This window comes from Panthera tigris, chromosome A1, assembly GCF_018350195.1.
Source record: "Panthera tigris isolate Pti1 chromosome A1, P.tigris_Pti1_mat1.1, whole genome shotgun sequence".
Lineage (NCBI taxonomy): Eukaryota > Metazoa > Chordata > Mammalia > Carnivora > Felidae > Panthera > Panthera tigris.
Genome location: NC_056660.1, coordinates 96,822,026 through 96,838,449, shown reverse-complemented (window position 1 = coordinate 96,838,449; position 16,424 = coordinate 96,822,026). Strand labels below are relative to the sequence as shown.

General features: G+C 38.7%; 1 protein-coding gene across 3 annotated transcripts in view; it reads left to right on the top strand.

The window, feature by feature from the left end:
• Positions 1-16,424, top strand: part of DTWD2 (DTW domain containing 2) — a 372,028-nt gene that overhangs the window by 187,271 nt on the left and 168,333 nt on the right. For 2 of the 3 annotated variants that reach the window (XM_042982630.1, XM_042982628.1), the window contains one exon: positions 13,990-14,125. The exons of the other annotated variant lie outside the window; for it this stretch is intronic. The gene's annotated coding sequence lies outside the window, so the exon portion shown is untranslated. Of the gene's footprint in view, positions 1-13,989; positions 14,126-16,424 lie in introns of those variants that run through there. 3 annotated transcript variants of the gene reach the window in all.

Below are 16,424 nucleotides of genomic sequence, written 5' to 3'. Positions count from 1 at the left end.
CATCAGTCTAATGGCTTCCTTGTTTAATTAGACCTTTCTTCTCTTCCTTCCTTCCTTTCTCTCACTCCTTTCTTTCTTTTCAGTAGAATCCATGTGGCTTTTAAAAATTTCATCCTTAATAAGATTATTTTGAGTTTCTCATCACTTCAAATGAAGCCCAGTACTTGAGCTATGTTTAAAAAGCTATACAAACAAAAATCTACAACAACCATAAAACTTAGATTTTTTAAAAAAAGTTTTATTTATTTTTGAGAGAGAGAGTGAGAGAGAGAATGAGTGGAGGAGGGCCAGAGAGAGAGGGAGACACAGAATCCGAAGCTGGCTCCAGGCTCTGAGCTGTCTGCATAGAGCCCAACGTGGGGCTTGAACTCACCGTGAAATCATGAGCTGAGCCGAAGTTGGACGCTTAACTGACTGAGCCACCCAGGTGCCCCCATAAAACTTTAACCTAAGGTGAAAGTTGGTGAAACCTAAGCATTCCTTGTTGGTAAATGTTTCTGGATTCCAGCTTACATTTAGCTATTGAGCCTAGAAAGAATAGATGCTTTTATTCTGAGATGTGAAGCCCTGCCATTTAGAAATCCTTTCCTTCAATATTGAAAAATAGATGTTTTTCTAGGCTTAGTGGTTTGAGATTTCTGACTTTGCAGGAGTGTCTCTGTATTCCAGGTGAAATCAATTACATTCATTGACATTCCCACTACAGTGAATGGGATATTCTTGTACATTTCCAAAAGAGTTGAAGTCAGAGCAAAGCCAGGTAGCAAATAGTTGTTGTTAGTCTGATTTGATCTACAAAAATGACAGCTGCATTTTTAGAGCTCAAATTAAAAATGTAAAAAGTTAGGCCTGGATATTATGATATATTGTAATGCAAATAACCAAAATTTCATCTAGTCATAGCTCAAACCTGTTTTATTTAATCAGTCAACAAATATTTATTGCATATTTGTTGGATATTGGAAAACGAGCAAAGTGTCACAGAGCTAAGTTCATTTTCATTCCCTGCTTTCTTCTCTTTATTTCCCTATTTTTGTTGCACTTTTTCTACTCCTAGGGGCCCACTCTCATTTTTAGAGCTATATCTAATCTGCTAGAATAATTATAAAATTTTAGTCTTTTTCTACACACATGCATGCCATTATCCCTGTCCTTTCATTCTAAATCAGACAGTTTTTCCCTCAAACATGGGCCATTGCCCTTGCTCCCTACTGGTCTCTGTGCTGTTGGACCAAACATATTTTTGTCTTTGGGATTCACTTTCTGAAGAGGCAAAGGAATGGCTTGGCTGTTGCTAGGTCAGAGCAGACCCCAGCGAGGGCTGTGATTAGAGTATGGTAGAATACTAAACAGGACAAGTGATCTGGAAAGACTACAGAAGAAGGCGAGAAGAGGAAATCAGGATGGATAAGCTGAAGAGCTGGGAGGAATCATGGTCACAGGCAACAGGCTGAGATCAGAGAGGCAAGTTGGTGTCATGGGGTCCTGTCAGCAGATACTGTAAGTCTCGAGTGCAGCGTTAGGACTCTAGATTGTATGAGGATGGATGAGAGCAAACCCTGGCACTTTATATATCCTTCCCAAATTAGACTGATCTCCAACTCTGTGCCCCAGCCAAGCTCATACACTTATCTGTCTCCATGTTTATTTTGTTCTTCTCTTTCATGTATTTATTACTTCCTTTTGAAATTCTATCCAGTTTTCAAAACCCATATTAATTCTAGCTGTTTCTTTAAGCTTTTCCTGATCACATTGACCACAGGTATTTTTCTCTTTGAAATTCACTTTTTCAAGAGTCAAAGGAATGAGCATTTATTTGAGTGTCTATAAGTGCAAAATTAAACATTTTTTTTAATGTTTATTTTTTGAGAGAGAGAGACAGACAGAATGTGAGCAGGGGAGGGGCAGAGAGAGAAGGAGACACAGAATCTGAAGTAGGCTCCAGGCTTTGAGCTTTCAGCACGGAGTCAGACATGGGGCTCGAACTCACCAACAGTAAGATCATGACCTGAGCTGAAGTTGGTCGCTAAACTGACTGAGCCACCAGGCGCCCCAAAATGTGCAAAATTTTTGATTTGACCTTTCTTTGTCTAATCCTTATTAAAACCTTATATAAAGGGTATCTCTGATTGAAAGATGTGAGGACTGAATCTAGAGACTGATAATACTTTCTGCCTTTTTGAGTTGTAATGATGCATCCATTAGGATTCTGAAAAAACATGAGGAAGTCTTGGCTGCATCTCCTAGGAGATTTTGTGGGCCACATGATGTTCAGCCTATTATGGGACTCAGATAATATCCTGGTATAACTTGACTGAAGAGAAGAAAATATTTGTAATAAGTTTATAAGACTTATAAGACTTACAGTCTTTCCCTGGTATCCTCCCAGGACTGACTCATTGCATCTGCACATACAACCAAATGGTGTAGCACCAGACATTCTGAGATAGGATCACCCATGGAGAGAGTAGACAGAGAAGAGGGGGCCCACAGCTAAATACTGCTGTGTCCTCACATCTAGGGGGCATTCACTTGTGTCAGAGGCGAGATTGACTAAAATGAGGGCAGAAAAAGGAGTTTGTTAGGATAGAGATTCATGGTTGCCTTGATAGAAGCCCTTTCTAATGAAATGGAGGACAGTAACTTGATCAGAATATATAGATAATAGCTGTAGAAAGCTTTTCTATGAAGGGAGGAGAGAAATAGGCCAAAGCTGCAGAGAGATATGGATGAAAGGATTATTTGTTGACATGGGAAATAATACAACAGAATTATGATGGAAATGATACAGGAGAAAGTGATAACCCCCTTCCCACCATTTTTTTTAAAGCAACATGGGGGATTAAAATCCTTGTGTAGGGTTGGGTAGGGGGGGTGGAATCCAAACACATGGAGGGGTTGACCCTAGATGGGGTCAGGGCATCTCAGACGGGGTCAAGGCTACCATTTTCTTTATATTAGGAAAATCAGGGAAGTATAGGCACAAACTTTTAAATGGATTTGGTAGGAGAAGATAGGTCATTCTTACCTGATTGCATTCATTTTTTTGTCTCTCTGAAGAATAAGAAGTTTGTTGAAGAGAGGAGAAGGTATGAAGTGGTTAACTCAAATAGTAGGAAGGCAGATTTTCTTGGTAGGTGTGGCAGGATGCTGGTTAATAATGAGAACCCTTTCAAGAATTGTGGACATACATTTAAAGGATGACTTGTTTTAGGTGATCTTCTCCTGAAATACTTAGTTATGTTGAAATAGTCACATGGTATCTAGAGAGTTGGGATTTTCCAAGATTTTGCTAGATACATACAATGCCAGGGGAGGGGGCAAAGGAGGTGTAGCCTTTTCAAGGAAGTTATAAAAGTTTTACACTGTGGAATCTAAGCTGGTTAGGGAGGATGGGAGGATATGGAGGGAGGGTGAACACCATCAGTGGATTGGAAGTCCCTGTAGGGAGGAGAAGTGATTGAAATCAGGCACATTAAAAAGTCCTGTGGACTGCTGGAGGTAACAGTCAGAGAGAGTGGGTACTTTAAATCACAATTTTGGAGGTGGTGTGATGGCAAGGTCTGGAGCAAGTGGATAAGATATGGAAGAGATTTTTGGAGGGAAGGAAGTTCAGGGACTGATGGTCCAGGGTATAGGAAACTTGGCACACATGGATAATGAGATCGCCAAGAATGTAAAAACAGTATGTTAGGGAAAAACACATTGATCCAGATGTGGTCTTTCCTGAATGAAGGAAGGTGACTGCAAGTTCAGCAGATGACATCAGCAAGTAGCTGGTGATACAGCTGTATGTCTTGAGCTTCAGAGAAGCAAAGAGAGGGGGGAGACAGGCCGTGTCTTGGCGTGGTAGGTAGGTAAGGATAAAACATTTTCAACTCAGGGGTTCATGGGCTGTGGGAGAAAAAACAGCCACCACTTGAGAAGGCCTCAGGAGAAGCAATCTTTTTTGAGGCTTAGTCAAGTTGTTGTCAGAGAAAGAAGATGTTAAGGATAAAGGGAGTCTGTGGATAAGTGGCTGTGAATTTCATAGGGTACAGTTGAGGTTGTAGGTGTTTGGGGAAAGAGACATTGAGGACATATTAGAGCATATGCACATACAGTGTAGGAGTAAAAAGCAGAGGGAGGATGAATAATGTAGAGGTTGATTTAAGTTGGAAATATTGGGACACTGGACACTGATCATCCAGTAGGTCAGGGGGTATGGTGGCTTGGGAGAAGGTGAGGTCCTCCTCTGTAGGAAAGTTTTCTGGATAGCTCCTATAGCCATGGTGGCCTGGAGGAGGCTATCATAAGCAAGGTGAGGACATCTGTGTTTTATGCCTTTTAAAACCATTCTGCCTAGGAGAGATAATATAGGTCTTTGACAATGAATGGGAGATGGGAAATACTGCATTTTTTTGCTCCTATGTATATTAGATATATGTACACTAAAATATACCTGTTAATGTTCCTTGCCTTCTGTCAGTCATAAAAATGGCACCTGATGTACAGCAAAACTGTAGAAATCAATGTGCTCAGCTCCTAGAGACTTGAGTAGCAAGGAGTTCTGACTTTTCTTGCCTCCTGCTTCTCCTTTTAAAGGTCCTTGGAAAATAGAGCTTCTTGCATGAGAGAGTCTGCTCAGTGATCTGCTGTCAGTCACTCTGTAGCTCATGGTGGCTAACCTAAGTGCTACCTGTGCCAGAGCCGACCTCCTCCAGGTCCATTGACTGTTGGCTCTTTCTTTGACCAACCAACCAGCCTTTTCTGTTCCTGTCCACATAGATCTATCCTAAGTGACCTTATAGATTTATAGACTGTAGTGGGAGCCACGGATTCCCCTAATATTCAGGCTTACTGTTCAGTCTTGACCCATGCTGCTGGCCTTCTTTCTGGGAATATTCTTTAAGGATCCCATTATCACACTCTTTATCTGGCTTGAAATCCAATTGGGAACTGTATTCTCACTCTTTTCCATGAACTCAAAAACCCTGGGCTAATCAATGTGTCTGGCTAGGTATCTGTTTTAGTGTCTGCCAATAATCAATAATCTGTTAAGAAACTCCTGAGTAGTCAATGACAGCTGGGAGATTTGTTAGCCTTAAACAGCGGTTCTCAGATTTTGACCTGTTCTGAATTATCTGGAGAGCTGTTTAAATCACAGATTATTGTACCCACCCCCAAGGTTTTCAATTCTCTAGACCTGAGATGGAGCCAGAGAATCGATAAATTCTCAAGTGATATAATGCTGCTGGTCATTGAGTCACAGTTTGAGAACCACTGGATTGGAACATACCGAAGGCATCTTTGAAATTATATTGCCTAATTTCAGTGCAAAGTTTCAACTATGGCTCAGTCAAAATGTTCATATATTAGATAAGTTAAATAAAAATGGAATCTATATTCTCAATTGTAATCTTAAGAATAGTTACACTTTCTTTTATCTCTGTATCCTCTATAGTAGCCTTCAGAATCAAAAGAGCAACGTAAAATCCAAGTTGAAGGGATATGGTTGATGTCCTTGCGTATGTGAAATATGGATACATCCAGGGAAATAGTGAATGATTTCAGAGCCTAAGATTTGTGGGAGGGTCAGCCTTTCTCACAGGGAGTTAACATTCATCTAGCCATCAGTCAATCTCATCTCTGGGTGGATTGATCAATCCTACTCCTTTCCTCTTCACAGACAGATGAGGTCAATTTTGTTGAAATGAGGGTTTTGCCCACTGGATAATTTGAGTGAGAACAAATAAAAGCACTTACTATTCTAGCCGGTTGAAACAGAAAAAAAAGTTTTTGTTTTAACAAAAGATGACAATTCGAGAAGGGACAAGAGGGCTAAGAAAATAATACACCTGTAATCAAAGCCCATCATCACACATCCCAGAGAAACAGGAGTGTTGGGGCTGGAGAGGTCACTAGTCACAGTGAGTAGGTAGCATTTGTAGCTTTTCTGTCCCGGAGGAGAACTAAAATAATCATATCACTCTTGTAATTTTTAGACTTCTCATATCTTAAAGATTCCCCTATTATTTCCTTAGTTGGCTAGATTTAGAGCCAAGTTCTCAATGTAACAGTTTTTATCATTTAAGAATATGCAACCTGTCTTTGATTCCCTTGCCCATCACTGGTCATCAGCCTAGTAGACACTAAATTCCACAAAACGGAATAGAAAACTTTGTAATTATTCTCACTACGTTAAGATTCATACCTGGTTCATCACAGATGGGATGAAGGGGAGTAGAAAGAGCAGGACACTGAAGTGAGTTGTAGACAGAGGCCCCAAAGGGGTCCTTAAGAACTGGGGGCAGTAGTGGAGAAGGGAGAACAGAAGAGAGAGATGTGTGGGAGGGGAAGGTTCAGGGCTCTGAATGCATGTCTTTGAACTTGGTTTTAGTAAATTCTGTAATACAGTGTTTTCTCACCATGGAAGTACAAGCCGGTGGTTTATGTTTTGGCACATGAATAACAACATAGAATTGAACAGTGAGTCATTAACTCGTGAGGGAGAATCCAAACACTTGGTGGGATTTGTTTTTGTGATGCTTCATTCTGTCACAAGAATTAGCTGGGGGGTTACTCTCTCCACTTCATTCCAGTATCAGTGTCTCTAGTGCACATGTGGAATATGGGAATTGACTTCAGTTGCTTTTCTCTTTTTCTTTAGGACCCCCTACTTTCCAATTCTCATTTCCAAAGGCACTTGTTTAGTGGTTTTGAGTTTCTGTTATCAAAACTCTAAGTTCAAAAGGTTGAATCAATGTCACCGCATAATAGTTCACCAACAAGATCCATTTATTTGCAATGCTTAAAAAAGTTCTGACAACTTAGCACGGTTTGAGTTTCGATAAGTGATTGCCTGGCATATCTGATACCCTAGCTGAGGTTTTCATCTTGGCTAATATCTTCCTGAGATTACTTTCCAGTCCATTTACTTGGGCAAGGGCTAAAATGTCCTGAGTTTCTAACCATGTGTTAAGGGTGAATGTGAATATTGAAGTAGAAGGCTAGAAATGTGAGTTTGTTATTCTTGATGTTGTTGTTCTCTAATGTAATTCCTCGGGCTATATATTTAGGAACAAGAGGCAGAGTGCCTTAGATGGTCCCATGATTATCATATCCACCCCTCAGCAGTCATAGAAAGCATGGACAGTAATTCTCCAATGGCATTTATGCTACAAGTTTTCTTTTACCCCACATGGCTTTTAGGTGGCTATGCTTGGGGGTCCACTTAAAACTTGGTGAACAACTGTTTTGGCCAAGTGATAGATGGGATGTTTCCATCCAAGTTATGCTATTCATAAGAGGACTAATCACTCTTTATCAAACTTTATGCAAATAAAGCCAAATTGGATTTATTAAGGTGATGAAAGAAAATAGGGACTTTTTAATGGGTAGCAATGCTGTACATTATCTAAATGCAATGCAGATGTAATGATGCATTAGAAATGCCGAGAAAATTTAATCAGTGTAGAAAAAAATATAATGAAATGGTTGTTTAAACACTGTAAAGCTAATGTTAGAGTAATTACTTCCCATCGAGCAAGGCGTGGAGTGCACATTACCCAGGCTCTGTTTGATTAGTCATCCTGGCTGCAACATCTGGCCCTTTGATCCATTTTGAATTTAATAGAATTTCTAAACTTCTAAATTTAAGTTTTAGAATGAATGAATAAATAAAACAACTTCTGTAGGAGCCGGAGTTTTTTACTAGCTCATGACAGATTAAAACCGTGTCCCTGACTCACTTCTCCAGTTCCATTGGCACTGTGTTCCCCTTTACTTCTTTATGTGAAAGAGAACACTGAAATCCAGAAGGGCGAACTTCCTTGCTTTGAAGATTAGGTAGCAAATACTTAAAATAATACTTTGGCTTTCTTTGAATGGTCTCTTTTTTGGTGGAAATAGGGGTGGTTTTTAGAACAATTATCTTCTTACCTATTGATAGGAGGGGAATGGAAAGAATGTGTTGTAAGAACATATATCTCCTTCCTCTTAATGAAAGTTTACATTTCTTGTTGAAAATTTAGAAAATAAAGGTAATAACCATAAGAAAATAAATATCACCCATAATCATATTCCTCAGAAGTAAATGTTATTAACGTAGTAAACGTTATTTGGGAGGAATTTCATACTAAAAACTGACAGTTAATCTATTCTATTCCTCTAGTCTAATAATTGTATAACTTAACAGTTAGCATTGTGGTTAAGAGTGTTAGAGATGGAGTCTGGGTCACCTGTGTCCAAGTGCTGATTTCACCTTGGGCAAGTTACTTGTTTTCTTTGTGCCTCATTTTCCCCAATTATAAAATACAGACAGAAATAGTATCTGCGTCATAGCATTGTTGTGAAAATTAAATGAGGTAATTAATATATGCAATGGATTTGAAACAATGCTAAACATGTAATGAGTATTTATAGATGTCAGCTGTTATTACTGCTATTATCATGAATGGTCTCTGATTATAAGAATTGTATTCTCCATGTATTTGTATAATATAACTTTTCCAGTAAGTAATAGCATCTAGCCTTTAGGTCAGTAGATGTTCTTTTACAATATACGTTTCCTACGGCATACATTATATTCCATTATAAGGACCATAGTTTATTTAACTAGTCTCTGATGGATTTTTGGCTGTTGTACAATTAAAAAAAAATTTATAAACAATACTTGCTTAGAATTCATCTTTAGGAATAAAATTACTGGATCAAAATGCATATACATGTGAAAATTTTTGATATGCAGAGTAAAATTGCCCTCTGTAAAGATCTAAGCATGTCCCTTTTTCTCCTCCCTCTCCAAATGTGGATATTCTTAGCTCCTAGGGGGGAAAAAAAACAAAACAAAACAGTCTAATGGGTGAAAAGTGGTATGTCATGGTTTCTTTAATTTGCATTAATTTTTTCCTCTGTATCCTGGGATTTTCTCTTCTGTCAATTTCCTATTCATATGCTCTGTTCTTATGTCTTTTGGAGATGTGCTCACTTTGGCAGCACATATACATATATCTTTTGGAGCATTAGTCTTTTAGTTTTTAAATTGTGGTTATTTTTTAGAGCTTACGGAGGTTAACTTTTTGCCATATATATTGCAAGTATTTTCTTCAGTCTATGGTTTGCCTGTAATCTTGTTATATGGTTTATATTTTGGTTATATAGACCTTCTAAAAGTTTTCTGTAGTCAAATTACTAATTATTTTTGTTTATGATTTCTAGTTTTGGAGTCAAATTTAGAGAATTTAGAAAGTACTTACATGCATTTTTAGGTAACATTATTAAGGTTTTATTTTGATGTTTAAAAATTTTAATTTTTAAAATTGTTTTATTTATTTTAACATTTTAATCTATCACATCAATTTGAACTGTTTTTGTGTATAGAGTGAGGTGGGAACCCAAGTCACTCATTCTATTTATCTATCTATCTATCTCCCTAAATTCTTTTCAGTGTAGTTTTAAAATTAAGTTCCTTTACCCATTTGAAACTTTAACTAAAATATTCTCCATGATACTGGAATTTCAGGTTAAAATTCTGAGAATATTTTTATATATGCTGTTTGGACACATGAGTAATTATATCACAAAAGTGTATAGCATCTACTACCATGTGAACCATATTCTTTAAAGTTTCATGGCAGAAGAATTTGTGGTTGAGGAAGAGATAGTTTGGGGGACTCTCTTTTAGAAGAAGAATATACACTGGGACACCTAGGTAGCTCAGTTGGTTAAGCATCTGACTCTCGGTTTCGGCTCAGGTCATGATCTCATGGTTCATGGGATTGAGCCCTGCATTGGGCTCTGTACTGACAGTGCTGAGCCTACTTGGGATTCTCTCTTTCTCTCTGCCCTTCCCCTGAGTGCTCTCTCTGTCTCTCTCTCAGAATAAATAAATAAAGTTAAAAAAAAATAAAAGTGAGTTTTATACTTAAAAACACACTGTTAGGTACTGATTAGATATGGATGCTTATTTAGAACAAGAGAAAAAAATCAAGGGAAGTAACACATTTAAGAAAAGCTGGCCAATACTCTAAACCTCCCATAATTTGGAAAATAATGCGATACTACTGTTAAACTGCACGACCCATTTTGGCTGCGTACTTCTGCTTGCATTTTTATGACAATTTTATAATCTAGCTTTCTATAGAGACAGAGTGAGATACATCAGCTCTTCTGGAATGCTTTGTTTAAGGAGAGCTTTGAGGGGGAAAGAGGACATATAAGTTGGGAAGGCTAGACGGATATGTGGCCTATGGCACCTGGCACTGTGGAATTGTGTACGTGGTGCAAGAGATGCATGGAGATGACTGTAAACCACATAAATATATCCCACTGATCTCAGACTAAACATATTCCTACCCAGCTTTCCCATGTCGGGATCCCCAAAGTACCTGCAGCAACTTCGGTGGCTTTAGTATATTCAGGGTTGTGCATACACCATTAGAATTTTAGAACTTTTTTATTTCTCCCCAAAGAAATCTTGCACCCCTTATTCATCCTTCTCTGAGTCCCTATCTCGCCATCCCAAGGTAACCACTAATCTACTTTTCAGTGTCTATAGATTTGCCTAATATGGACATTTCATATAAACAGAATCTCAGAGTATGTGGTCTTTTGTGACTAGCTTCTTTTACTTAGCATGCTGTTTTCAAGTTCATGCATGTTCACTTGCTTTTATTGCTTAATAATATTTCATGTTATAGATATGCCACATTTTATTTATCTAATTATCACTTGATGGGTATTTGTATTATTTCCACTTCTTGAACATTATTAATAATACTTCTGTATTTATGTACACATTTTTTTTTGTTATATGTTTTTACTTCTCCTAGAAGTGAAAACCTAGAAGTAGAATTGCTGGGTCATAAGGTAACTCCATGTTTAACATTTTGGGGAGCTGCCCATCTGATTTCCAAAGTGGCTGCACTATTTTACATTTTTACTGTGGTGTATGAGAGTTCCGATTTCTCCACATCCTCACCAATTCTTGTTAGGTATATTTTTAAAATTTTATTCTAGTCATCCTAGTGAGTAGGAAATTCTGCCTCAATGTGGTTTTGTTTTGTATTTTCCTGATGGCTAATGTCAATTTTACTTTGTCACAGTTTTCTTGATCCCCAAAATGCCTGCAGAAAAATCTCTACTTTTCCTTCCTTGCCTTTTGCTTTGTGTTCTTTAATTTTTTTTAAATTTTTAAATGTTTATTTTTGAGAGAGAAAGACAGCATAAGCGGAGGACAGGCAGAGATAGAAGGAGACACAGAATCCAAAGCATGCTCCAGGCTCTGAGCTGTCAGCACAGAGCCCATCGCGGGGCTTGAACTCACAAACTGCAAGATCATGACCTGAGCTGAAGTTAGACGCTTAACTGACTCAGCCACCCAGGTGCCCCATCTTTGTGTCCTCTCTCTCTCTATTAGTCCCTAACTCTTGTATTAACCCCTAATATTGGTCGAGTCAGGTTAGAGCACAGAAACCACTCTCGGTATTTCAGTTAGAAGGATTTAATATATGGAGTTAGAGATTAGAAGGAACAGAAGTAAGGGACTGCCTTTTGTCTATTGATTTCAAGGGTTTAGACTGTGGCTGGAATCCCAAGACCAGGAAACCGCTCCAGCTATGGCTTCTGTTGCTGCCACAGTTGCCTGTGCCACCAGGGAATCCTGAGCTGGCAACACAACCTCAAGTACCCTTGCCCCTTTTGGTCAGCAGCAATAGCAGCAGGATGATGGCCTTTTCCTCACTCCCAAAACTCTTGCAGTGCGTCTAATTGTAATAACTTAATTGTTTAAGCCCCATCTAAACAAGGGAGTATGTAGAAAGGGATGGGAATGAATCCTAAGTGTTCACAGACCATAATCAGCCACTGTTCATTCCTTACGACCTGATTGAAAGCATTGGTTTATGAATATTCACAGTTTCTCACTTCCCCATCTCCTGAATAGAAAGGATCTTCTGCTGTCAGTGGCAGCAGTGGGTCTGGGCTTTGGTTGAAAGTGTAATGGATAGAAATGGGAATCAAAAGGAAGTAAGAAAGGTTAAATTTGCATCAGATTTACATGGGAATGGGTGAAGAGTTAATATTAGAAGAAAGGCTTACTCAGAGAAATCCTGACTAAAGGGGGCAGAGGATCCAGTTTGGGCTGAAGTTGAAGGACTATTTGTTGGGAGGCCCAAAAGTAAGACTGGGAGAGTGGTTGGTGCAAGTGCTATGATGTACTGAGAGCTGTCATACACACAAGGCTGGAAGCGCTGTTGAACATAATGTATAGCAATCCCTTTAGCATTTTGCAAGGGACTGGATTAATGATTTAAATTGCCTTTCAATTTTTTATGGGTTTCAAGTTTAATTTTTTTTTTTTTCTAAATGTGACACCATGGTGGGCCTGGTTGAGAAGCAACGCCCTTTATTCTGGATTCATTCTCTTTTTCTGATTATTATTAATGAGTGGCTCACTCTTTATGTGAACTGAACTGAAATTTTCATGGTTGGGGGAAAATCATCCAGATATAAAAATAGCAGAAGTTCAAGTGAGAAATGCTTATAGCTAGCTGGATCTGTCTTCTCTCACACCTGCAGCAGAGGCTACTTGGGAATACCCCACCTCCATAATATGTATGAACTTCTTAGTTGGAATGCAGAAGGAAATAGGGAAGGAAGGAAGGAGACATTTGACTTTCAGTGGAATAACACGCATTTTTCCAAACCTATTGAGAAACTGTTCTGTAACTTGTATTTAAAGCCTGTTTTCTGATATTCAAAACATGCTTAAAGGTATTCATTGTGAAGAAGATTTGACACTTCTAAGAATAGACTCAAGAGAAACATTTTCTCTTAGTAGAATAAAATTACTTCAAATTGAAGGGCCTTGAGAGTAGAGTTAATTAGTTATTGTTTAATACAGGGCTCAGTAGAAAGTGGTCTCACCACACTGATAAGCTTCAGAAGAGGCACTGCTTGATTGTATGTTTGTCAAGTGGAACAAAAAAGAGTGAACTTTGTTTTTCTGCTGGGGAAAAATTGATCATAAGGATGCTAGATTCTTTGCCGTGGTCTCCTTTTTTGTTTTAGGTATTGGTTCAGGTTCAGTAGCATTCAATCTGACCAAAGATCCCTCGGAATTTAGGAAAGAGAAAGATTAAATTAGAATAGATTGCAAGGCAGACATGGTGGGAAGCTCTCTTTCCTCTAAGATTCCAGGATCGCACAGAAGAATTTGTGGTGTATCATAAAAGCATTTCTTTTAGCAAAGAGATTGAATGTTAGAATCAAGGGCAGTTTCAGAATTTTAGGATTGGAATGGACTTAGGAACTTATGTAGTCTTGGGGTGCCTCGGTGGCTAAATCGGTTGGGCACCCGACTTTGGCTCAGGTCATAATCTCATGGTTTGTGAGTTGGAGCCCTGCGTTGGGCTCTATGCTGGCAGGTTGGAACCTGGAGCCTGCTTCAGGTTCTGTGTCTCATTCTCTCTCTGACCCCCCCCACCCTCCGTGCTCTCTCTTTTTGTCTGTCAAAAATAAATAAATGTAAAAAAAAGAAAAAGAACTTATCTAGTCTTGTTTTCTCATGTTTCGAAGGAGGAAGTTGAAAAGTGCATGAGGATGATAAATTTCTCCAGGTCACGCAAGCTGAATTTTGCCTCTAGTCTATTGGATCTTCTTTTGCCCTGCGATCTATGTACTGACAGGCTATAATTGAGTTTAGTGGTGTGTCCTTTATGTGGAACTAGAACTTCCCATCAGTTAAGGGAAGTAGAGACACTCAGAGCAATGCATATGATCTAGAAGTGTTCACTTTAAGAAAAGATCTAAGTATGTTGCTATCCACACCTGAGCAACAAAGACTGACAATGTGTAGAATCAGAGTGAGGGTTGTGCCTCCGTATTATCTCTCTGTCAGTTACTGAAGCTTGTAGCCCTGTGTTAATTTCTGTCTTATGGAGAGTAGTTTGCAAATTAAGATTTTAAAATACAGTAGTACCCTCTTATCTATAGTTTTGCTTTCTTCAGTTTCAGTTACTGGCAACTGACCACGATCTGGAGGCAGATGGTCCTTTTTCTGATACACGGTCAAAAGGTTGATGCTAGTAACCTAACGCTTCATCACCTCACTTCATCTCATCGCGTAGGCATTTTATCATCTCACACCATCCTACAAGAAAGGTGAGTTCAGTATAGTAAGGTATTTTGAAAGAGCAAAAGAGCCCTTCTTCTGTCTCCTTCACATAAGTTGTATTACAACATACTATTGTAATTGTTCTATTTTATCATTAGTTCTATTTTATTATTGTTGTTAATCTCTTACTGCACATAATTCATTAATTTAACTTTATCATAAGTATGTACCCATAGGAAAAAACATAGCAGATGTAGGGTTCAATAGTATCTGTGGTTCCAGGCCTGCCCTGGGGGTCTTGGAACATATTCCCTGCAGAGAAGGGGAATGTACAATACTCAACTGAGTTGTCTGTTTTTTAGCTTGGCTTTCAGTTCATCATGTTCAAACTTGAAGATACCCGAGTTTTAGAGTCTTGTCACATACAGAGTTTTTGCCCATAAACTTTTTGTTTTCCTAATACGTTGGAGATGGCAGTTGGTTATGTATCAGAGGGCTTCTTGTGCAAAGATATCTCACCACCTGGTCCATTAGTGATGTCTGAGTGCCATCAATAGAGAACCATTCCTTTGATTTATTAGGCTTTTCTTCATCTGGCCATTTTTGTTTTAAAACTCATATGCCCCTGGAAGGGATAAAGAAAGCAAAAGTGAGTGTGAGAAAACAATTTTCACCTACTTGAGGATATGCCCAGCATTCTGATGTTTGCAATGACAGCCTTCAGGAATTTGCGAGATCCTTTTTTTTTTTTTTCATATATATTTTTTCAGTTTATTTATTTATTTGGAGAGAAAGAGAGATCAAACAGGGGAATGGCACAGAGAGAGGGAGAGAGAATCCCAAGCAGGTTACATACTGTCAGCATAGAGCCCGATGTGGGGCTCAAACCCACAAACCATGAGATCATGACCCGAGCCAAAACCAAGAGTTGGAAGTTTAACCGTGTGAGCCACTGGGGGCCCCAGGAATTGCAAGATCCTAAATCATTATCATTTTTATTCTGTCTACTCCTGTTACCAGAACAGGTTCTGGTTCTTAAATTGGATTTTGGGTTTATATGTGTTCTTTTTTATTATCCAGAGCACATATATGTTTCACGTGTATTCTTTTGCATATACCAAAATACTGAACAATAAAATTTTAAAAATTCACGTATGCAAGACAAATTTGCAAATAGGGGTCATTTCAAATTTTTGTGATTGTCAGCGTTTTAAATAAAGCACTTAAATATCTTGGCCAAAGCACATTATACTTTGAAGGCCAGCATCTGAACAGGAAGCATCTTTGAATTCTTTTTGTTTTCAGTTGATGGTTCTTGCTAAGGTCCAGTCTAACTAGATAGTGCACTGACTTAGTGAAAAGAGTCACAGTTGTTCTGAGGACTTTGGAAATGCTCAATGAAGGTTCTGGACTGGTTATGTGACTACTATTGGCTCTGCATCCAAACTGGAACTTGTAGAATTTTCAATATCATAAGAGATCTAATTTAGAGTAGGACTAATAATTTTTTCCCAAACGCTTTGCATGATATTTAGTAGATGTGTAGTCCTGGGTCTTAATGTTCATCAGAGAAACAGAATTAACAGGATACACACACACACACACACACACACACACACACACACACTCACACACACACACACGTATGTATGTATAAATATAATTTGTGTGTGTATGTGTGTGTACAGATAGATATTGAGATAGAGTGGTGGGGGAGAGAGATTTATTATGAAGAATTGGCTCGTGTGATTATGGGGGCTCAGAAGTCCCACCATCTGCCATCTGCAAGATGGAGACTCCGGAAAGCTGGTGTTGTAATTCAGTCTGCATCTGAAGGCCTGAGAACCAGGGAGCTAGTGGTGTAAATCCCAGCCCAAGGACTGAAGAAGATGAGATGAGATGTCCCAATTCAAGCAGTGAGGCAGATGAAAAAAGGGGTGAATTTTTCCTTCTCCCTTTTGCTCTATTTAGGCCCTCTGTGGATTGGATAATGCCCGCCCACCTTAGAAAGTGCAGTCTCCTTTATTGAGTCCACCTATTGAAATGTTAACCTCATCCTGAAACACCCTCACAGACACACCCAGAAATAATGTTTAATCTGGACACTCTGTGGCCAGTGAAATTGACAGATAAAATTAACCATCACACCTGTTTTATGACTACAGTCTTCCCGTGGACAATTGATACTGGAGTTTTCTGTACGTATTGTGTGCTTTCCTATCAAGCAACTAAAGTGAACCTGTCATGAGTACAAGGTATCATATAAAATGGTCCAGTAGTAGTCTTCTACATGGGTGAAGCATTTTACGTCCTTCTGATATGTGTTCTC